The sequence below is a fragment of the Artemia sp. Qi Xiang Cuo genome, chromosome 14 (assembly GCF_049724085.1).
Source record: "Artemia sp. Qi Xiang Cuo chromosome 14, ASM4972408v1, whole genome shotgun sequence".
NCBI classification, from domain to species: Eukaryota; Metazoa; Arthropoda; class Branchiopoda; order Anostraca; family Artemiidae; genus Artemia; species Artemia sp. Qi Xiang Cuo.
This window is the reverse complement of record NC_142807.1, coordinates 40390504-40414700: the sequence shown is the minus strand read 5'-3', so window position 1 is coordinate 40414700 and position 24197 is coordinate 40390504. Positions and strand designations below refer to the sequence as shown.

Here is a 24197-nt window from a genome sequence, read left to right as displayed (position 1 = left end):
ATGACTTTTTAAACATCAAATTATTACAGAGAAGTATGAATAAAGTTATACAGAAGACTGGTTTTCTTATTTCATATATGATCCACTAAAATGTCATACAGAAAAAATTATATCAGCCTACCCTACTGATGCATAGAGAAAACAACAAAAAGTCATACAGATGGCTTTTTATAGCCTAGGCCTACATGATTTCTTATATAGAGCAGCCTAAATAAAGTCATACAGATCACTTTTTAATATATCATTCTACTATAAAGCATAATGAATAAAGTCATACAGATGACTTTTTATGTCTCCTGCTATTATAGAGCAAACATAAATAAAGCCATACAGATGACTTTTTAATATATCAGTCTAATATAAAGCATTATGAATAAAGTCATACAGATGACTTTTTATGTATCCTGTTATTATAGAGCAAACATAAATAAAGTCATACAGATGGGTTTTTATACCTCATACTATTATAGAGAAAACATGAATAAAGTCCTACATATGACTTTTTATGCCTTTCTTTTATAGAGCAAACTTCAATAAAGTCATACAGATGACTTTTTATACCTCCTGCTAGTACATAGAGAAAACAACAAAAAGTCATACAGATGGCTTTTTATAGCATAGACCTACAGGATTTCATATATAGAGCAGCCTAAATAAAGTCATACAGATGACTTTTTAATATATTATTCTACTATAAAGCATAATGATTAATGTCATACAGATGACTTTTTATGTCTCCTGCTATTATAGAGCAAACATAAATAAGGTCATACAGATGACTTTTTAATATATCATTCTACTATAAAGCATTATGAATAAAGTCATACTGATGACTTTTTATGTATCTTGCTACTATAGCGCAAACATAAATAAAGTCATACAGATGGCTTTTTATACCTCATACTATTATAGAGCAAACATGAATGAAGTCCTACATATGACTTTTTTTACCTCCTGCTACTACATAGAGAAAACAACAAAAAGTCATACAGATGGCTTTTTATAGTCTAGGCCTACAAGATTTCATATATAGAGCAGCCTAAATAAAGTCATACAGATGACTTTTTAATATATTATTCTACTATAAAGCATAATGAATAAAGTCATACAGATGACATTTGATGTCTCCTGCTATTATAGAGCAAACATAAATAAAGTCATACAGTTTACTTTTTAATTTATCATTCTACTATAAAGCATAATAAATAAAGTAAAACAGATGACTTTTTATGTCTCCTGCTATTATAGAGCAAACACAAATAAAGTCATACAGATGGCTCTTTATACCTCATACTATAATATAGAAAACATGAATAAAGTCCTACATATGACTTTTTATGCCTTTATTTTATAGAGCAAACTTCAATAAAGTCATACAAATGACTTTTTATACCTCCTGCTAGTACATAGAGAAAACAAACAAAAAGTCATACAGATGGCTTTTTATAGCCTATGCCTACAGGATTTTATATATAGAGTAGCCTAAATAAAGTCATACAGATGACTTTTTAATATATCATTCTACTATAAAGCATAATGAATAAAGTCATACAGATGACTTTTTATGTCTCCTGCTATTATAGAGCAAACATAAATAAAGTCATACAGATGACTTTTTAATATAGCCTATCATTCTACTATAAAGCATTATGAATAAAGTCATACAGATTACTTTTTATGTATCCTGCTATTATAGAGCAAACATAAATAAAGTCATACAGATGGCTTTTTATACCTCATACTATTATGGAGCAAACATGAATGAAGTCCTACATGTGACTTTTTATGCCTTTCTTTTATAGAGCAAACTTCAATAAAGTCATACAGATGACTTTTTATACCTCCTGCTAGTAGCCTACATAGAGAAAACAACAAAAAGTCATACTGATGGCTTTTTATAGCATAGGCCTACATGATTTCATTTATAGAGTAGCCAAAATAAAGCCATACAGTTGACTTTTTACTACCTCATTCTACTATAAAGCTTTATGAATAAAGTCATACAGATGACTTTTTATGCCTCCTGGTATTATAGAGCAAACATAAATAAAGTCATACAGATAACTTTTTAATATCTAATTCTAATATAAAGCATAATGAATAAAGTCATACAGATGACTTTTTATACCTCCTGCTATTCTTACAAATGACTTTTTGTTGTTTCCTCTATGTATCAGTGGGGTAATATAATTTCTTCTGTATAACATTTTAGTGGATTACATATTAAATAAGAAAACCAAAATGTCTTTTGTATAACTTTATTTGTACTTCTTAACAATAATTTGATGTTTAAAAAGTCATACAGAAGACTTTATATCATTCTCTATCATTTCTCTAGAAATATATAATTACAAACATACAAGGTATAAAAAGTCATTTGTAAAGCATAGCATATATTAAATATGTGACCTAACCTATGTACCTTTTTCTCCCCCTAAACCCCCAAAAACAACAGTTTAAATATTGTCAACACATTGGAAAACACGCTACGCATTAATTACTGCATAACAGTGTCTTGAATTAACCCATACAAAATGGGTTTTCTGTTGTATCTCCAGTTTGACAAATATTGGACAAATACTTGCGTGTTAGCTCTTGGAAAGATATGCCTGCCTAGAGTCCCGGGCAGGTTCAAGGCCATAGGCTACCAAGATTTTTTTTTGGGGGGGGGGGGTCAAAGCACACGGGGTAAAGCCTGGTGGGTATGTTCCTCCCCCATAAAATTTTAAAAATTTATGTGTCAAATGACGCATTTTTAGGCTGTCTAGAACTTTTGATGAAACTTTTAAGTTTATAGAACAAAAAAACCATGGCTTGACTTGAAAATTTTAATTACCGTAATAAATAAGAGGATTTTTGAGACATCAGAATGTTTTTCTTGCATTAACATATGGTATCTGAGCCTTTGAGCATAATAATTTAAAAGTTGAAAGCTTATTATCTTTTAATTTCAAGTACAGAAAGATTTTTGCTTGTAAAATTGGTTGACTGTGAAAATAAATAAACAACACAAATAGACTCAAATAGTTTAATACATCTTTAAAAAACAGTACAATAATATTACAAAATCTAAATGACAAAATCCATTCTTCTGATCTTTCTTCTACCAAATTTCTTTTTTTGGGCATATAGCCTATATGGCCCCATTAATCCTAAAGTTAGCCTATTCTTCTAAATCACACAGAAAATTATTTAAGGTATTTGCTTATGCTGGAGTTTTTAGACACTTTCTTTAGATAGCTAAATGTTTGATACAATAATTCCTATGATCTCAGCAGAATTTTAGGCTACACCAGAATTTTATTTTTCCAAATTAAGAAATAGAAATTAAAAGTCTTTAAAACCAGAAAAATCAGGAGTTAGAAAAGGCGTGAGGCTCAAAACACTTTCTGTCTGCCCCATATGAACTGTAGATCAACTTTGAAAGTTTCACTTTAATACCATGAAGAATTTCTACAATCATCAAAGGTCAGTGTTGCTTGGAGAGTGGAGAGCAACTAATCTGCATCTTTACCCTTTATATATATATATATATATATATATATATATATATATATATATATATATATATATATATATCTACTAGATTTTAATTCATAGGCAGGTGTGCCAGTAAAATTGCAGGTGGCACGCTATTTAAATAATTTAGCTAGGATGAAAGTGAAAACATCATTTGATGCCTTTTTTTATGCTCTTTCATAATACAATAATTACAAAGGTATTTTATATGAATTATGAAAGAGCAAAAAAAACATCAAATGATGTTTTCACTTTCGTCATAGCTAAATTATATGGTCCACTGTAAATTTACCATGAAACTTACCCACCCCACCCCCCTAATGTGCAAATATATACCCTGAATTGTCAACAGCAAAGTTTCAAATTGCAAAATTCAGTGCTATTTTTGTCAATGGCATTTGAAAACTTGAAACATTAGGAAAACAGTTTATATTTGTGTTCAAGGGCAGATCCAGGATTTTTTAGGAGGGGGGGTACAAAATAGGTTGATCCAATAAAATTGCATTAGGAGCAAGTTAAGTTAATGCAAACTTGCATTAATGAAGTAAATTACGCTATTTTAGACTACTTTAGGGGGACACGCGCCCCCTAGGCTCCCCCTGGATCTGCCACTGTTTGTGCTGCTCAATAAATAAGGTTTGAATTGTTATAAATAAGTATTTTTGGAATATATTACTCTTGAACAACTTATTTATAAACTAGTAATATGTTTTAACAACTTTTCAATAGCTTAACTACTGTTGATAACTTCTTTATATGGTTGCAAAAATAGAAGACCTTTGGGGTCCCTTTAAGGGCTCAAGATGCAATTTGCAACAGAAGCAATTATTGTATTATGAAAGAGCATAGAAAAAACGCATCAAATGTTGTTTTCACCTTCATCCTAGCTAAATTATTGTGCCCATAGGCGCCCACAGGCTGAATTTTAGGGGGGGGGGGGCTTACCGGGTCTAATCAGTACTTCCGGTGCTGTATAATTGAAACCTCAAGACAAATTATCATAGGCAGCGCGATAACGATAGCGCTGCCTAACTAAAGAGCAATGTGGGCACAATATATTGTTTTGTTTTTTAAACCAGAGCACTTCTTATAGAAATAAATGTCATAGGAACTTAAAAAGAGCTCATGGAGGGCAACCAGCTCCCCCTCTCCATGTCAATCACTTCCCCAAACACATCCAATAAAAATTTTGAGATAGCCATTGTGTTCAGTGTTGTTTAAAGGTCCAGAAATTATGATTTTGAGAATGACCCCCCCTCCCTCCCCACAATCCTCAGAGAAAGGGTTGTAAGTTATGCCCTGGGGGATATAAGGTTTTTCTCTTCCAGAAAGGGTGGTCATATAAACCTCAGAGGGAGCTCATTTGATTGGTAATCAGAAGTTCTAATGTCTTTATAAACAGTTAAAAGTGATAGGAGGTCAACCAGACCCTCCCCCGTACAACAATCATATCCCAAAACACATTTAATTATAATTTTTTAGATAGCCATTTTGTTCAGTGTAGCTGAAAGGTCCAGAAGTTATGCCTTTGAGGATAACCCCCCCCTTATAACCCTCAGGGCAATGGTTGTAACCACAGTAGACAGAATATACCAGTAAGCTTATCGCAGATCATTTCTGGTCTTCGTTCTCGTTGCGAACAAAAGCTCCTCCCACTTATTTCTGCATTAGCGAGAATGCGGGTTAGTCTTTTTCCGTTTTTTTCAATGCACTTTGATGTAAAAAGACGGAAGCAGACTAACCTGCATTCCCGCTAATCTGACTTCGCCTATGTTTATATCTGCAAAAACGTTCTCCGGAGCACTCGCACCCCGGTCCGGGTTTTTATAATGGGTGAGATAGAGAATGATCATACTGGATTATATATGAACTGTGGTTGTAACTTACGCTCTGAGGGTATATAAGGTTTTTTATAGAAACGGTGGTTGTATAAACTTCAAAGAGGGCTCATTGGATTGGTAATCAGAAGTTATAGTGCTTTTTTTAAGAGTCAATATGATCAGAGGGCAAATACCCCCCCCCCCCCCACACACACACGTCATATTTTCCCAAAACGTATCTGATAGAAATTTTAAGATGGCCATTTGTTGCTATTGATTGCCCCACCACGCCCATCATTTCCCCAAACGCTTCCAGTCAAAATTTCGAGATATTTATTTTGCTTGATGTAGTTTAAAAGTCCAGAATTTATGTCTTTTAGGATGAGAACCCCCTCATTCCTCAGGGCAAGGGCTGTAAGGTTTGCCCCAAGGGCATTTAAGGTTTTTTATGGAAATAGTGTTTGTATAAACTTTGGCAGGGGATCATTGGATTGAAAATTGGAAGTTTAAGAGTCAAATTTATTGGAGGGCAGCTATACCCCCCCAATATTTTCCCTAAATGCATACAATGGAAATTTTGAGATAGCCATTTGTTCAAAAATAGTCCAAAGATCTCATAACATGGCCTTTGGGGTTGTGTCAACCCCAAAGGCTGTGTTATGAGATCTTTTTGATTTCCTAGTGATTTATCACTATTTCTAGTGATTTTTCATGATATGATTCATGTTTCAATTTAATAGATCATACATGAAGCTGATTAATAAAAAAAACACAAGAGAGTGATTCACTATAGTTCCTAATATGTTCTAGATTAGCATTTATGCAAATATACTGCCTTTGAAGCTTCTGTTTTCCCAACATATCAGATACTATCTATTTCACAACATTTGCTCAGGTCAAATTTTTGTCTTCATATGTATGTTGTTTTTTTTTTCTATATTCTCTCAGTTCTAAATTAGAATCTGTTAAAACCTTTGCAAGTGGAGTGGATATGAATATACCCTCTACATCTGCAAATAGAACAGCAATGAAGTCATTGAAAAGCCCAAAAAGGTATTTCAATTTTGTAACCACACAAAGAAGTTATCAGCACTATTTAAGTTATTGAAAAGTGGTTAAAAACCTCACTAGTTTATAAATAAGTTGTCCAAGAGTAATATATTCCAAAAATACTTATTTATAAAAATTCAAACCTCATTTATTAGGCAACGTTTCCAATATATATAAGCTGTTTTCCTCCTATTTCAATTTATTGGTGCGTTTTGATGGCAAAGTTTCCAATTGCAAAATTCAGCACTATTTTTTAGTTGACAAAATTTGAAAAATGCAACCTTAAATTGAAACAGTAGGAAAATGGTTTATATTCAGGGTTGCCACCCCTAGTGATTTATCACTATTTCTAGTGATTTTTCATGATATAGCATGTATATACATGATTCAATTGCATAGATCATACATGAAGCTAATTAATAAAAAGAAACACAAAAAAGTGATTCACTACAGTTCCTAATATGTTCTAGATTAACATTTATGCAAATATACCGCCTTTGAAGCTTCTGTTTTCCCAACATATCAGATACTATCTATTTCACAACATTTGCTCTGGTCAAATTTTTATCTTCATATTTATGTTATTTTTTTCTCTATAATCTATCAGTTCTAAACTAGAATCTGTTAAAACCTTTGAAGGTGGGGTGGATATTCTTTCTTCTTCTATTTCACAGCAGGCGGGCTTTTCAGTTGATACTATTTAGCCCTTTTCCTTTTGCTTCATTCTGTGCGACTACAGAGCTACCGGCTTGGTTGTCTCTTATTTATTATATATTCTCAGATATCTTTCAGTAGATCTCTCGACTCAAAGAGTTCAAATATAAGATGATAGATATCAATTTTTGTGCTCTGTGTGCAGGTATAGTTGGCTAGGCTCTTGGCTGATAGTGAGATTTTGTGGTGTTTGAAGCACTTTAACAGTTTACAATGCAAGGTATGCTGTGCAGACGTCAGCATACAAGAATGCAAGAAAATTTAGTCCATTTTTTCCAGAACGAATTCTATGATAAATTTTAGAAAAATACTTATTGGGAAAGGGAGAAAGAATTGGATTATTCTTATTAAACATAATATCTGATAGTCTCCATTGGTAAATATTTCTAATGGGGATTGGTCTCCCTCTTGGATGGTCAATATTCATAGCATTTTTGCTATTTCATCAACCTGATGATTACCACTTATACCAGAGTGGCTAGGAATATACTGAAGATAAGTTCTTATGCCACTTGAAGCAAGATTATCTATAATACTAAGACAATGATAAGTGTCAATATCCAGCTTATACTGAGGAGCTGAAGACAGCAACTCAAGGTTTCATAAAGAGTCAGAATACACTATAATATTATTTGAATTAGCAATTAAGGGTTTATTTTCCATAAGGTGTTCTAATGCCATGATTATGGCATTTAACCCTGCAGACATTATAGATACATTATTATACAACCTCTCACCCATTGCAATTTTCAGGTGAGGAAGGAAAGCACCACTTGCTACCTTCTCATTCATTTTGGACCCATCATCAAAGATCTGGAAATGGTTTTTATAAGTAATTTTATTTAGGTTCAGCGAATTTCTTCTGGACAAAAGCAATGGGGGTTAAATCTTTAGTTCACTTTGAGAAATCAGTATTTATTATGGGGATTGACCAATTCCATCAAGGGGATTGAAGGAAAGTAGGTGCAATAGACTTTGCGGGTACAGGGAACTTCTTCTGAATATTGGCATACTCAACCAATTATGTAGGGTGTGTGAGCTATTTGATTCAATTTTTGTAAGATGTTTTATCAAGAGAAAGCTACGTCTCTCCCTTATTGTTGTTAATCCACTTTCCATAAGCAGAAACTTGGTGCTTGTGGGTTTCCTAAGACCAAATATGAGATGTATTATATCGTTTTGTATTGTTTCAATTTTTTGCATCTGGGTCTTTGCACATGCACCATAGACGATGAGCCCATAGTCAATATGGGGTCTTATATGTGATTTATAAAACTGGAGTAAGGTTTTCTCCTTACAGCCCCAGGGTGTGGAAAGAAGTCTTTTTAGTATAGTTGTTTTTCTATAGCATTTTTTTTATTGTGTTTGAAATTTGGAGGTGGAAATTAAGTTTTTGGTCAAGCATGAGACCTAGGTAGTTAATATGATTATCTTCTAGAATAGTTGTTCCATTTAGAGTTAGTCTTGCATTACACGATTTCGCTTTCGGTGAAATTAGACTATTTTTGACTTGGTAGGTGCAATGGGTAGATCTGAATGTTGAGAGAATTTTTCAAATTGGAAAAGTGACTTTTGCAGCTTTGACTGTGCAATCTCAAAGGTTTTGCCAGATGACCATAGTACCAGATCATTAGCATATTGTATATCCGTGTGGGGGAGGTTCATTCCCCAGAGATATATGGCAAAGAGGAGGCAGCTGAGGACTGCTCCCTGAGGAAAGCCTTTGGTTATTGTCTTTTGGGGTGAAGAGGCTGAACCAACACAAACAATGAAACTTCGCAATTCTATGAAAGATTTTATAAAAGATACTAGCTTGGGGGGGGGGTAGTCCAATGTTTGCAAGTTTATTTAAAAGGATTTGGTGGTTCACATTGTCATATGCCCCTTCAAAATCTAGGAAAGCTGCAACTAGGATATTATTTTTTGAGAATGATTCATTTATTACATTTGTTAACAATATTAAAGTATCTGTTGAGGAATGGTGTTTCCTGAAACCAGTTTGAGTGTGAGGGATCATATTATTATTTTTTACAAACCAGAGGAGTTGATAATATATCATTTTTTCCATTGTTTTACCCATCCCAGGAGTAATCATTATAGGCCTATAAGACTCAGGGTTATCTTTTGGTTTATTTCTCTGTAGGATTGGTAGGAGGGACGAACATTTCCAGATATTGGGGAATATAGATGAAGCCCAAGCATGATTATAACAATTTAGAAGTTCTTGTTTGTATGAAGGGGTGAGATTATTTATCCATGTAGGGTGTATATTGTCATAGCTGCCGCTAGTCTTGGTCCTAATATGATGTTTTGCATTATTCATTTCCTGGATTGAAAACGGGCTGGTTATATATTCGGATCCTGGGCGAGGTTGGTAACTTGGGTTCAATGGAATTGGGGACATTTTGCTACAATTATTTGATGTTAGCTTATTAACAAAAAGGGTTGCAAATAGGTTAGCTTTTTTCATAATGGGTATTATTACGTGTAAGTTCATAGAGGAGTGGATTGGGGGAAGTCTGTTACCCACAGATATGGCTTATAACTTTATGTATAATTGGCTCATGTGTTTCTCTGGAGAGATTATTTGAAAAATTATTCCAGTAGTTATATTTAGCATTTATTATGGTCCTTTTAGATTAGATTCTCCTTGTATTTTTTTAAATATGTAGTAGGTGATGTTTTTTAGGAATGTTCTCCTAGCTGCCTTTTTAGTTCTCCATTTATTTTGGCACTCATTTGTCCACCATTCTTTGGGAATATGTTTAGGGAAGGTTTTCCTGGGTGTTGTCCTGGGGATAGCATAATTAGCTGTATTTATTTGTAAAGATGCCAAAACTTCAGCATGTGTGTCAGCTGTTGCATTTGAAATACATTAATTTTGGGTGAAACTTGTAATTTCATCATTTAGCTTATTTTGGAATATAGGCCAATTTGCTTTAGGGTTGATATATTTAGAGGTAAGTGATAAGGTTTCAGCAGGTTCGTTAGGTAGCACTATGGCAAAGTGGTCAGTACATAGACTATCGATTTTATTTATATAAATTTTATTCAAAATATTTAAAAACACAATTTGTAGGTCAATTGTAGAGAAACTGTCACTTTTGGGGTTGAAATATGTATTCAGGTTTGGATGGGTAGCCTCAGCTAATTCAGTATTATTTGAAGTCATACTCTCAATGAACTTACCAGCTTTATTTGCTGGTTTATTCCCCCACAACCACACAAGGCTGTGGGCATTGAAGTCTCCACAAATAATGATATTTTTTAACATATTAGAATTATTTATATAGCTGAAAAAATCCATGGCATCTGTAGTTTGGCCATTAGGGTTATAAAAGCTTATTATGTAAGTTTTTGCATTATTCAGCCAAACACTGATAACAATTGCATCAACATCATTTACAAAATCTGGAAAGTAGATGCCACAGAATTTTATATTATTTTTAACTATTAAAGCTTCTCCACCTCCTTTTCTCTCTGATGATCTATCCTTTCTCAGGATAGTATATCCCAGAGACTTAATTTGTTGATTTTGGGTTAAATGATTTTCCTGGAGGCAAGCAACATTAATGGATTTATTATTCATAAAAGATATTAGTTCATTTAGCTTATTTTCTGTAAGTTGTCTTATGTTCCATTGGAGTATTGATATGTGTTGTGTTGTTGATTTATTTTTCATATGACTGTGTATCAATGTTCAGCTTTGTTAAAATTAAAGCAAGATCTTTTTTTGCTTGAATGAGCATATCATCAGGGATGTAGATTTTTGCCAATTCTGCAATGATTTTTGTTTTCTGTAATTGATGTATATTCATGGCCTGAACTGCATTACAGTTTAGAATGAATAAGCATATATTTGGGGATTGCATGTTTAGTTGTGCATCCTGTTTGTCAGTTAAGGGATTAATTCCTGGTAGTGTTTCTGGTTTGTTTCTTCTTGGGAAGGGGGGGGGGCAGGCTGACCTCATCTCATTGGACAAGGAGGTTTGTTGACTTGGTGATTCTTTCTGAATGGGATGTGAGCTAGGGGGCTTAGAGGATGGTGTTTTATAAGGGGTACTTGATGCATTGGGAGTGTTTAACTTGGGAGTTTTGGTTGGTTTCATTATGGGCTTTATTTGGTATAGTTGGGCAGCATTTGCTTCCATAGCTGCAAAGGGGTATGGAAGGGCCTTTTCTGTTGCTATTTGTAGTGTTAGAGCTCGTTTCTTATATGCAAGACATATGGATTTGTTGGTAGATTCATGTGGGCCTTTGCAATTGATAGACATGTGCAGAAGGTTATTGCAACTTGTCAACTCTTAAGGGTAGAATCCTTGACAATTGCTACAGGTTTGGAGAATTTAACTGCATTTGTTTGTTGTGTGTCCCAATTTGGTACACTTCTGACACTGGATAGGCTTTGGCTTGTATTCCTTGTGCGGTTTGATTTGCCCAAATAGGAATAACTTTTTTGGGATATTAATTTTCCCCTTCAGTGTAAATAAGAAAGATCTACTTGTTTTTAGGCCATTAGGGTTAGGTTTACCAAGTTGGGTAACATCTTCAACAGGGATTGTGTTGCCAGCCCTATATGAGAGCCCTTCTTTTAACTCCTGAATGGGTATTTCTGGGGGAACATTAGATAATACTATTTTTGTTGGGGATTGTTTTTGGGTTCCATTTAGATGCAGTATTTGGGATATTCAGAAGAGATTTTAGATTAATCATTGTATCTGCTGCTTTCTGATCTTTGACAGCTATTAGCAAAGATCCATCGCGGTGAATGTTAAGAGAAAACATTGATTTTAGCAATTTGAAAATTGCAACTTATTGCAGTAATCTTTTTTATTTCAAAGGGGGTATTAGGAGAAATTTTGAGGTAAATTCCTAAGTTATGGGAAGGAGAATCTTGGGCAGGGGGAGGGGAAATACTTTTGATTGGGGAGATTTTTTACCGTTTTTTGGAGCTTCTAGAAAGGACCTCTTGCAACCCATTATCATCATTTATAGTGACATTAGCCCCGACACTGATCATTGTCCTATTCTCAGAATTAGAGCTATCACGTGAGCTTTGTGATAGTGAACTTGACCAGCGAGGATGGGGATCAATTTCATTAGTATTTGGGGTGGGATCTGGGGGGACTTTTTTTTTAGGGGGAGTTCTATGCATTGCCTATTGGAATAAGCTTCAATCTAAACAAGAATGGATAATACTATGATAACAGACCATCTGCACTCTAATGTGGGGGAAAAACTTCACCATCCACAAAAGAAATACCACAATATGGCCCTGAGGAGGATTTTGAGCACGATTGGTTTGGTACAACTACTGATAAATCGAGATAATAATTCACAAGAAATTTATTTGTAAATTTCTTAAAGTGTTGCTGTTGTTGTCATGAATATACCCTCTACATATAACTAGATAGATTAAATCAATTGTAGTTTGATGATTGAAGTCGGTTGGTAGAAAGGGGGGGGGGTATCTACTCTGGAAATTATCTAATGGTTTTAATATTTACTTCTAATATCTAATTGAAACTCATTTCTCCAAATTCTCTTATTTGTAATTGAAACACCTAATATGCCTGGATAATGTCCTATTCTTTAATTTTTTGGATTTATGTGCTAACATATCAAACAGTTTGTGGTAATGAACTGTAAGAATGGAGCAATATGGCTCAAGAGTAACCAAACTTTATGAAATGGAATTTTGATATCAATCAATATATCACTGGCTTATTATGTTGGGTCCAAATATACAAGATTCATTAGGCTTAGTTTTACCCATAAAGGCTACAAAACTGCAAAAATTTGCCCATTGTTTGAAAGAGGGGGGAAAACCCACCAAAAGTCAAAGAATTTCCATTAAAATCAAACCATTAGATTTAGTCAATCACTAAATCCTACTGTAGAGGTTTTGAGCCCCTTTCTGCAAAAGTGTTGAATTTTGTATTTTTTGTCAGATGAAAAATCAAGGATACATTTTATTTTTTTTTTCTCAGGGGTGATTGTATCAAACCAACAGTCCTTGTACTTTGGGAGAGGGCTTGTTTGAATGGAAATCAAAATTTCTAGTGTCCCTTTTATTTAACCAAAAAGTTTGGATGGCTACTAGTCCCCCACACATGTCCCTATTTTCCCCCAAAAATTATTCAATCAAAAGTTTGAGATAGCCATTTTGTTTAGCATAGTTGAAAGGTTCCAACACTATACCTTTCGATTTAACATGCCTCACACAGTCCCTGAGGATAGATCTGAGGATGAAAGTATGCTAAGGATAATTTGCGGGGGATAATAAGGATAATGTGTAATCTATGAAAACCGGTTTCATAGCCACAACGGCCAATAACAGGTGACAGAATATATTGGGTTTATATTATTGGGGCCATATGTTTGGACATTAGGGGGTGGGGGTAAGGTGAGGTTACTTTACCCCAAAACCGCCTTAATATGCAAATATATTGCCCAAATTATATTATTATATAAACCAAAGTACTATATTTTCATATATTTTGGTGTATTTCATTAGAATTAACATAACTTTGTTTCTTGGGTGTGTTACATATAATTAACAAGTACCTCTTTTTTTTATTAAAGAAGCAGTAAGACTGATACTTATTGAAATTTGTGAAGGGCGGGACAAGTTTTTTCCATGAAAATATAAAAAGATCATTTTTAAAATTGTTGTTGGTTTTCCACTAACTATACTAGCTCAGCTAGAGTAAAAAGAAGATAGTTAGTATATTTTTATGGGAAAAACTGGGGTTTTGAATTGACATGAAAAAAAAATTTAAAAAGAAAAAGCAAATATTTTGATCACCCACAACCAATTTTCAGTGATCAGGGTATAAGCCAAGGGTACCAATTTTGAAAAATATAGGGATGAAGTAAGGATTTTGTTTTATTCTCAGCATAAAAATGCAAAAGGGCATTTTAAAAATTTCAAAGGGGAATTTTTACTTGAAAAAAAAACCACTTCAATTTAAAGTAATTTTCCCCATCTAGGGGGGGGGTAATTTTACTCCCTTCCTATAGGTGTGCTTGTATAGAGCATGCTAAAGAAACAAAACAATTATTAATTACAATGATAAAGAGTATTTTAATTTTAGTGATTTTTAGTCAATAATCTAGTGATTTTTTTTTCACTGGAAGGCAACTATGTTTATATTTGAGTTACCTAATAAATGAGGTTTTAATTGTTATAAATAAGTATTTTTGGAAAATACTACTCTTGAACAACTTATTTATAAACTAGTGATATGTTTTTAATCATTTTTCAATAGCTTAACTAGCGTTGATAACTTCTTTCTGTGGTTACAAAAATGAAATACCATTTGGGTCTTCTTTAAGGGCTCATGATGCAATTAGCCCCAGAAGCAATTCTTGAATTATAAAAGAGCATAAATAATGGCATCAAATGATGTTTTCACTTTCATCTTAGCTAAATTATATGACCTACTAGAGTTTTACCCTTTGGCTTAAATGGGTAAATTTGCAGTTATCTATATAATTTAGCTAGGATGAAAGTGAAAATGTCATTTTATATCTTTTTTTTTATTCTGGTTCATAATTTAATAATTGCTTCTGGGGATAATTGCATCTTCAGCGCTTAAAGAGGCCCCAAAGGTATTTTATATGAATTATGAAAGAGCATGAACAAAGCATCAAATGATGTTTTCACTTTCATCCTAGCTAAATTACATACCCCATTGCAAATTTACCAAGAACTTTACCCCCCCCCCCCCCCCAATGTGCAAATATAAACCCTGAACTTGAATATACCCTGAATTGTCAATGGCAAAGCTTTGAATTGCAAAATTCATCACTATTTTTAGTCAACAGCATTTGAAAAATGCACACTTAGATTGAAACAGTAAGAAAATGGTTTATATTTGAGTGGCCTAGTAAATGAGGTTTTAATTGTTATAAGTAAGTATTTTTGGAATATATTGCTCTTGAACAACTTATTTATAAACTAGTGATATGTTTTTAACCACTGTTCAATAACTTGACTACAACCACTACAATTTTGTGGTACCAAGAAGAAGGCTTACAAGGTCTCAACACTCTCCAGTTTATAGAAGTATTTCTGTATGGAACTCAATTTTTGAATCTATTAAATCCATAAAATCATTTGACACACTCCCATGGGCGTAGGGAGGGGGGGCAGGTACCCCCCCCCTTAGACCTTCATTTTTACATTAGATATGGCTGAAAAAGCAGATGGTTTGGAAAAAGCAGTTGATAAAACTCCATCACACTATCGACTGCCCCCCTAGACAATATGCTGCCTACGCCCATGCACACGCCAAAAACGATATCTCTCTTACACAGTATTTGATACCGCATGAGTTAATGTCTTATTTTTTCTTTTGTATCTTATCCTCTCACTCTCCTTCTTTGACTCCACCTCTTCTCAATTCTTTCCTTTCTAATTCTTTATCCCTCTCTTATGTTATCAGCTCTCCTCTTTTCATGTCATAGTGTGATATAAATTTGTTTACCAATATCAGGTGTGGCTTGCACAAGCATTGCTTTGAGTCGAAATGTTCATGTTAATTGTTTCGTTTGTTCATTTATTTAAAAATAAAAGGTTGATTGATTGATTGATTAACTAATGTTGATAACTTTTCTGTGTGGTTACAAAAATGAATACAATTGGGGCCCCTTTTAGGGCTCAAGACGCAAGCTGCCCAAGAAGCAATTATTGAATTATGAAAGAGGCTAAAAAAAGACATCAAATGACATTTAAACTTTCATCTTAGCTTCTTCTTCTTCTTTCAAAAAACAGCACCTGGAATCTATAATAGACTTTTTTCAGCTTCTAGGAGGTTTCATAATGGAATTAGATGGTTTGTGGGAAGTACAAGTACTTGAGCTGCCATTTCCCAACAATTTAAGGCCTGGAGGCCAGCTAGTACCTATTTGGCTCTTGCAACTTGCTCTTGCTCTCTTCTGCACTCCCTTTGCTTTCTTTAAACAATATCAGTATCCACGAGAAAATCAATTATGCTTTTGTACAAGCATCTTTCATCTATTTCATTATAATTGGCTTTAAATAGCTCGCCAATATCTTTATTTGTCTTCAGTCTTTCAAATGTATGTTTGATATTTGCTGCCAGGTAAGCTGTGCTGTGGCATTAAAAAATTATATTTTGTAAAGTCTCGGGTACTTTTAAACAAAATCTGCAATGTGGGTCGTCCCTTTTATTCCATTAATGTTCTTCCTTTTTAAAATCAGAGAGTTACTCTTTATTCTGAAATAAAGAACATTAGTTCTTTTGCTTAACCGAGATAGCCCGCATAGCAAAAGTCTGGGGAGTGTTTACTAGTCTGAAAAAATAATTATGGACCAGACGGGAGATCTCAACCAAAACAAAAGTCAGAATCTATGGTGCAACTGTTCGAGCAGTACTACTGTATGCTTGCGAGACATGGCTGAAAGATGCGAGACTTCTTCAAGACATCTTCAAGACTGAAGATGCGAGAACTTTGGATGTGTTCGACCACCACTGCCTTCGTTACATCCTCCGCATTAAGGGACTGGACAATATTTTCAATAGTGAAGTAAGGAGTCGCTGTGGCCAATCAGAAGAACTATCGCTTATAATTAAAAGACGTCGCCTGAAGCTCCCCGGCTACACATTGCGCCGTTCCAAAGGCAGGATATGTCGAGTCGTCCTTGTGTGCGAACCAGCCCACTCCAGGAAACGTAAACCAGGAGGACAAAAGAAGAAACTGTGGCAAAAATTCAAGGAGGACCTGAAACCGTGGGGAGGATTCAGGAGACACGGTCGGAGATGGGACAAATACTGGCTGAAGATCGCCAGAGAAGCTGAAGCCGACAGGTCCAAGTGGTCGTCGGAAGTCATCCCAAGATCCTTTGGTGCCGGGCAGGACAGTTCATCGTCTGGTTCCCGCCGAAAGTAAAGTAAAAAGTAAGTTATTCAAGATAAAGTTGCAGGAAAAAATATAGAGGAAAATGAAAATGTTTGTGATACCTTGGATGTGAAGGAAGATTTGCTTTGTGAGGACGAGTTGGCGATAATTCTAAAGGCATTAAAAAATAAGAAGGCTCCAGGTGCTGATAGGGTGGTATATGAGTTTCTCAAGTATGGTGGCCCTGAGGTTAGAAATAAGTTACTGAAGATTATGAATATGATTTTTGAAAAAGGGGAAGTACTTATCGATTTTAGAAAAACCGTAATTAAACCACTGTTTAAGAAAGGTGATAAGAGAGAGTGTGTTAATTATCGAGGCATTAGTCTGGTCTCTGTAGGTAGTAAATTACTTAGTAATATGGTACTTTTTAGACTGAGAGAAGCCGTAGACAAAGTTTTAAGAGAAGAGCAGTGCGGTTTTAGAAAAGGTAGAGGATGTTTCAACCAAATTTTCACTCTTAGGCTAATAATTGAGAAGGGCCTGAATTTTCAAACACCTTTGGTCCTCAGTGTTAAAGATTATGAGCAAGCGTTCGATTCCGTTCATAGAAGAGCTTTAGGTAAAGGTTATATCCTTGTATGGTATACCAGACAAATACATTAAAGTGATTAGTGCTATGTATGAGAATAACACTGCTGCGGTTAAGTTAGGAAATGAGGTTAGCAGCTGGATTTGTATTAAATCAGTAGTTAAGCAGGGTTGTGTTCTATACCCCGTTGTATGGACTATTTTGATTGGCTTTTTTTTAAGGAGCACAGGGAAGGCAATAGGAGAACACGGAATCAAATGGGGAGGAAAAAGTTTCCTGGACTTGAATTATGCTGATGATTTAAGCATCCTAGATGAAAGTGTGAGCAAAATGAATGAAATTTTAGAGGTTTTGCGAGTTCAGGGTGCTAGAATTGGTTTGAAAATGAATGTTAGGAAGACTAAGTCACTAAGGCTAGGAATAAGTGAAGAAGAAAACGTGACGTTGAGCAATGAAAAGATTGATCAGGTGGGCAGTTTCACTTACCTTGGTAGTATTATTAGTGAAGATGGTAGGAGCAGTGAAGATGTTAAATATAGAATAGCCAAGGCTCAGGGTGTTTTTTCACAGTTAAAAAAAAGTCTGGAAGAATAGGAAGATAAGCCTGCAAACCAAGATTAGAATATTAGAAGCTACAGTGATGACAGTGGTCAAATATGGCTCTGAAGCATGGACGCTCCGAAAAGCGGATGAAGATTTTCTAGATGTTTTCCAGAGAAATTGCTTAAGGACTGTTCTTGGTACCCGGCTGACTGACCGTATTTCAAATAATAGGCTATACGAAAAATGTGGTGCAATACCGCTCTATAGGGCTATAATGAAAGAACGGTTAAGGTGGCTAGGGCACGTTGTGCGGATGAAGGATGACAGGTTGCCGAAGATTGTTCTTTTCGGCCAACCATCTAGGGCTAAAGAGAAAGCAGGTCGTCCCCGTCTAGGGTGGGAGGACGTCATAAAGAAAGATTTAAAGGAAATGGGAACTTCGTGGGCGGGTGTAAAAAGGGAGGCTTTGAATAGATTGGGGTGGAGGAGGAGCGTGCGTATCTGTGTTGGCCTCAAGCAGCTTGGTGCTGCGGTGAGCTGTTAGTAGTAGTAGTAGTAGTAGTAGTTTCCCGAAATGGGAAGATCAGAACAGGAGGTAAGAACCGTTTTTGAGGTATTATATGTCGGGTTGTGTCACGTAGAGTGAGAGACCTGGTGTTGATAGAAATGGGTGTATCCACTGTAGAATTTGCCAACAAATCAGCAATTTCATTATAGTATATACCCTGATGGCTTGGAACGTGCTGAAACTGGATGATAATATTTCTCTGTTGAAGGTCAAAGAGAAGGCTCCCAAGGTAATGCAGATCTGAGTCTGGTGCTTGTGCACTTTAGAAACCAATTGTAAAGCGGACTTTGAGTCTGAAAAGGCAGTGCACTTTTTTGATAGTGCAGGTTTTGCTTTAACTACCTTAAGTGCCTCAATTATAGCTTTAATCTCAAAAGTCAGGATGGAAGCTCCATTTGGCAGCCTTGTACAAATATTCAAAGATTAATTTGGGATTGTCGTGGCTGAAGCATTTTTGGACCCTTTTACAGAACCATCTGTGTAGCTTTGTAGGAAATCAGGATGATCATTTAAGACTTTCTGTTTGAAAACTAACTTAATCTGAGTGGGGAGAAAACTTGACTTCTTATCCATTATAAGCTCAGTGCATACATTAGTAGGATTAAACTTCCATTTTGGAGGCTGAAGATGTAAAATGTAACTCTGCATTATTATTCCAGTTGAAAACTAGTTCAGTGAAAAGAATCCAAGAGCAGATATGCCAGCTATTATTCATTGAATAATTATTACTAAAGGTTTTTGAAAAAAAAAAACATGCATTTGACCAATTGCTTGGATTTTTGTGTAATACTTGATTACTAGCATGTTCCTCCTTTCTTGCACCAACGGCATACCAGTTAGTACCCGGACCTTATGACTTGGGGTATGGTCTAGCTAAATTACATAACCAACTGTAAATTTACCCTTAAATGAAATACAAGAAAACCTTTCAGCTTCACAACTTTGCTCAATCCAAAATTATGAGGTTTCAAAGATATGTAAATACATTTCATAAATTTAGAAAAAAACCATTGATATGGCTTAAAATTCTACTCAAATAACAGGAATTGCATTTTCAGATCTAAAATCAGAGAAAAAGAAACTGGTAACTGAAAATAAAGGCAAAACATTGTTTTGTCAAAATTCCAACCTTTCAAGCAGGCAAATTTCTACAACTTAAAAATCAGAAGAGTGTTAACATAAAGGCTTGGTAATACCTTACCAAAGTATGCTTTTAGCCCTGGATTTGTTACTGAAATTTTAATGTTCCTAACCTAACCCCTTTCCAATATAGCAAAAAGTAGCTAAACTAGAATTTTACTCTTGCAACTAATAGGATGATCCTGTAGTTGCCAGTCAATGAAGATCGTGTGCTGACTGATCAGGCGAGACCCAAACTAATTGCCAAGGCCTATTGCACCATTCCTTGTCAACTGATGAGTTGAATGACTCGATACTGGCAGAAGAGACTGTATCCTGGTCTAACAAGCTCCATAGACTTACCATCGAATTAGAAAAGAATTTGCTGTGCAACCTTGAGTTGGTATGCTTCTTGAAAAGTTTTTAATCATTCCCTCTTATCCTTGAAGAGACATCCAGACGAAGATATTTAGGATAAGTTTTATGGTTGAACAGCTTGAATGTTGCAATCATATCCCTTCTCTTTTGGCAATAAGCCAGTATGGGTAAATTTGATTTTTCAAGCCAAGAGGGGTAAGGAATGTCATAGAAACCTCTGATACATTTAGTTGTATGTCTCTAAACTGATTCTGAGGTTTCTTGGTCTGATTTATTAATTGGGCTGGCAATGCACATGCCAAACTCTAGCTTAGGCCAAACTAAACCTTTGAAACAACTCAGGGGAACAACTACTGACATTTCTTTTAAATATACCAAGAGTCTGACTAGCCTTTGTAGTTACAGTCTGGGCATGCAAACTATACTTTAAATCTTCATCAACTAATAGACCCAGGTCATGTTTCTGTTAATAGGTTTTCTTGTTTTGTCCACTGATTCAATTGAGTACTGGTGTTTTTTTTTTTTTTTTTTTTTTTTTTTTTTTTATCAAAGTGGATTTCTCTGCATTTCTGGACATTAAACTCCAGCTTCCAAGTCTCTGCCCAGCAAATAAATGAGTCCAAGTCTGCTTGAATGGTTTCTATTTTTTTCTGAAATTTCAACTGAACCAATTACTTTTGAATTGTCTGCACAAAGGCTTATTTTATTTTTGATGTTAAAAGGTGCATCATAGATGAAAATACTGAATAAAGTTGGGCCCAAGACTGCCTTGAGGCACTCCACTTCTCCCTTCTACAACATCAGACAGAAATGATTGCCCATTTTCCCCAAACATTTTAACTGCATTGTTTTGTATTACTCGGGAAAAGCATCACCCAGTCAATAGTTTCTATAATAAGTAACTATTTTTATTGCCCGAAAATTCACATGGAATTAAAACGGAGTATAACAAAGAAAAAAGAAAAGAAAAGTCACACTACGGAACATCGCCAAACATATTTACACATTATGTACATTAGCAAAACTACTGGCACAGGATGGCTAGCCATGGGTTCGCTCTTCCCTTAGCGTTTTTCAGAAAATTATCGGCGACATGGTTAACGCAGACTGTTGGATTGGATAATACTCTCAGATGGTTTCACAACTGGATTGCCCAAAGGGATTTCTTCTTCTTTGCTCTGCATTGAAAAACAATACAGCAGATTTTGGCACATTAAACAACAAACCTACATTAATGTATTCCCTATACAACATGTCAAAATTCTTCAACAGTTGATCAGTGGACCTGTTCATGTTAAGCAAGTTGTCAGCATACATCATCAACAAAACATCCATCCCTTTTGAAAAACAAGACCTATCTACTTGGGCTTGCGCCAGCAGAACACTATTGTTGTCCAAACTCAGAGACACAACCAAACCTTGGCTGACTCCTTTTCGGACCGGTACAACAGCAGATTTGACCAGATTTGAGGGTATTTTGATTTGCGCTCTAAGGTTATTGTACATATAACATAATACTCTGACAATACACAAATTTAGCCCTTGTTTATGCACTTCTAGAAGGATCTGCGCATACCCAGCTCACATCAAAAGAGCCAATAACTAGTGGATCACCCATTGCCTCAGAATCAGACAAAATAGCAGCAAGGGCAAACAGAATATCAGTGCAACTAAACCCTACTGTAAAACCAAACTGGTGGTTTGGCATTTGGCAACAGTGTCTAACATTTGACAACATAAACATTTCTAGAAGCTTGCATAAAACTGGCAACACAGTAATTGGGCAATATGAGGAGCATATTACCTTACCTTAAAATTACCTTAGATCGCACTTGCCAGCAAGTTAAGGTGGCTATAAACCCCTGTAGTTCTTGCTGAGTTGGATGTTATATACATATTTTAGCTGGCTTCTCTTGTTTCAGGATGGGCGTAAGTTGCCCTGTACAGAAAACATCGGGTACAAAACCGATTTCAAATATGTTATGGTACAATAATGTTAACGTTTCATACAAAAGACGAGTGCCATTCACAAGGTGAAGTGCACACAAACCGTCAACTCTGCGCGATTTTTTATTTTTTCAGCCTAAAGGCATTTGCAGTTACATCCGAAACAGATACGGTAAAGTCTGGAAAACTCAAGTTTGATAGCACAGATTCAAGTTGTTTGGTAGATGGTCTAGCTACACTGGGATTCGGGGCACTAAATTCGCTTGTAAAGTAAGCTTGCCAGTCATTTGGATCACTAGGCATGGACTTAGGCATTTTTGGGTAATCTTTATTGTGGTCTTTCCATAAATGACATGGATCATTAATTATTCTCTCTGCATAGTGTTTTTTCACGTTTGTGTGATGCTGCTTGAGGACTTTCTCAAATTTACGTTTTGTGTGTACACAGAGACAATTCAACACACTGAATTTTAGGACAACCACTTTCCCTCCACACTGAGAACCAGAACTTAGCATCCTGACATGCTTTCACTAGCTCTTGATTCTTTGAGAACCCTGGGATTTCTGTACCTTTACAAATTTTCGTAATGGGAATAGCTGCCTTTTCTGTGGTTAGTAGTGCGTGGGTGATTTCAGCACAGAAGGCATTAACCTGTATTTTAGTTTCCTGTATATTCCTTTGCATGTTGGCTTGTAGTAGACTAAATGGCAGGCTGATCTTCTGAAGCGTCATGTCAAGCACTGATAAAGCGGGAAGTCGGCCTTTGACCAATCTTTTATTTCATGCCACTGTGAAGTACTTTTGGCCTTTTGGATAAACACATTAACGCATGCTTCAATTGTGATGTGGTCGGCGGAGTGACTTCCCATTAGCATGCTCACTATGCCACTCACGTTTGGTGTGACTGCGACATGGTCTTTATTTTAGACTGAACCACTAGTATGTACAAACGTGAAATCTTTGTCTTTTCAGAGCACACATACTGACTTTCAAGTGCACTTAGGGTCAGCTGGGACCAAGAAGACGAGTCATTGACTAGATTACAGTTGTAGTTTCCAATTATAACGCAGTCCAGTTTGGACAACCTAGTAGTCTTGAGCAGTGGCGTATCCAGGATTTTGTTTCGGGGGGGGGGGGGCTGCCAGTCTACCTTTTTATAGCAGTCATGTCAGCAAGAAAATTATCTATCTTAGTGCAAGATTTCAGGCGGGGGGTAAGGGGGGTAGCTAGGTAAAGAAATAAAAAGTACACACTTGTCATGATTATTTCTAGTTGTAGACTTTTTGTTTGAGAATGGATGACAAAATTTTGCCAACAAAGTCAAAATTAAAAAAAAAAGTTAGAAGCAGTGAGAGTTTCTATTTTGGGCGAGTAGATATTTTGGAACTGCCACGAAGCGGCAGAATTTAGATATAAAAAAAGAAGTGCATTATTCATGGGCGTAGGGCGGGGGGCAGCTGCCCCCCTCCCCGAGACCTTCAAATTTACATTAGATATGGCTGAAAAAGCAGATGGTTTGGAAAAATCAGTTGATAAAACTCCATCACACTATCGACTGCCCCCCCCCCTAGACAATATGCTGCTTAATGCTGCCTACGCCCATGGCATTATTCCTTATATTTGCCTATGGGACCCTTAATAAATAATAAATAATATTATATCAAAGACAATTGCCCAGAATTTGGTTTCGGAGGGGTGGGGACCTCAGTCTACCTGTTATAGCAGCCATGAAAGCAAGAAATGCATTGATATTAACAATGTTTACAGATGATAAAGCACAATTAAAGTTTAAAAAACAGAATCAACTGCACTTAGAGAAACGAGCAACGAAAGACGACCTAACCTCTCACAGTAACAGCCGCCGGTCTTTTTTGGCTGCAAATCGATCAAAAACTTGGTCAGCATCGACCTGGATATTGTGGTCCAGGGTCATGTGATCTAGTCCGTTCAGACGCTCCTCGCCCGTGGAGCTCTGCCGATAGGTGTTTAATGGTTTAAGACAGCTAAAGCTCCCCTCAGCAGAAGCGGTAGTCACTGGTAATGTCTGAAAAATCGTCAAAAGCCTTCGAATGCATGGGA

General features: G+C 35.7%; 1 protein-coding gene across 3 annotated transcripts in view; it reads left to right on the top strand.

Annotated features, from left to right (window-relative positions):
- The window catches only part of LOC148944463 (carbohydrate sulfotransferase 11-like), an 89165-nt gene that overhangs the window by 12328 nt on the left and 52640 nt on the right, over nucleotides 1-24197 (top strand). The window lies entirely within an intron of this gene.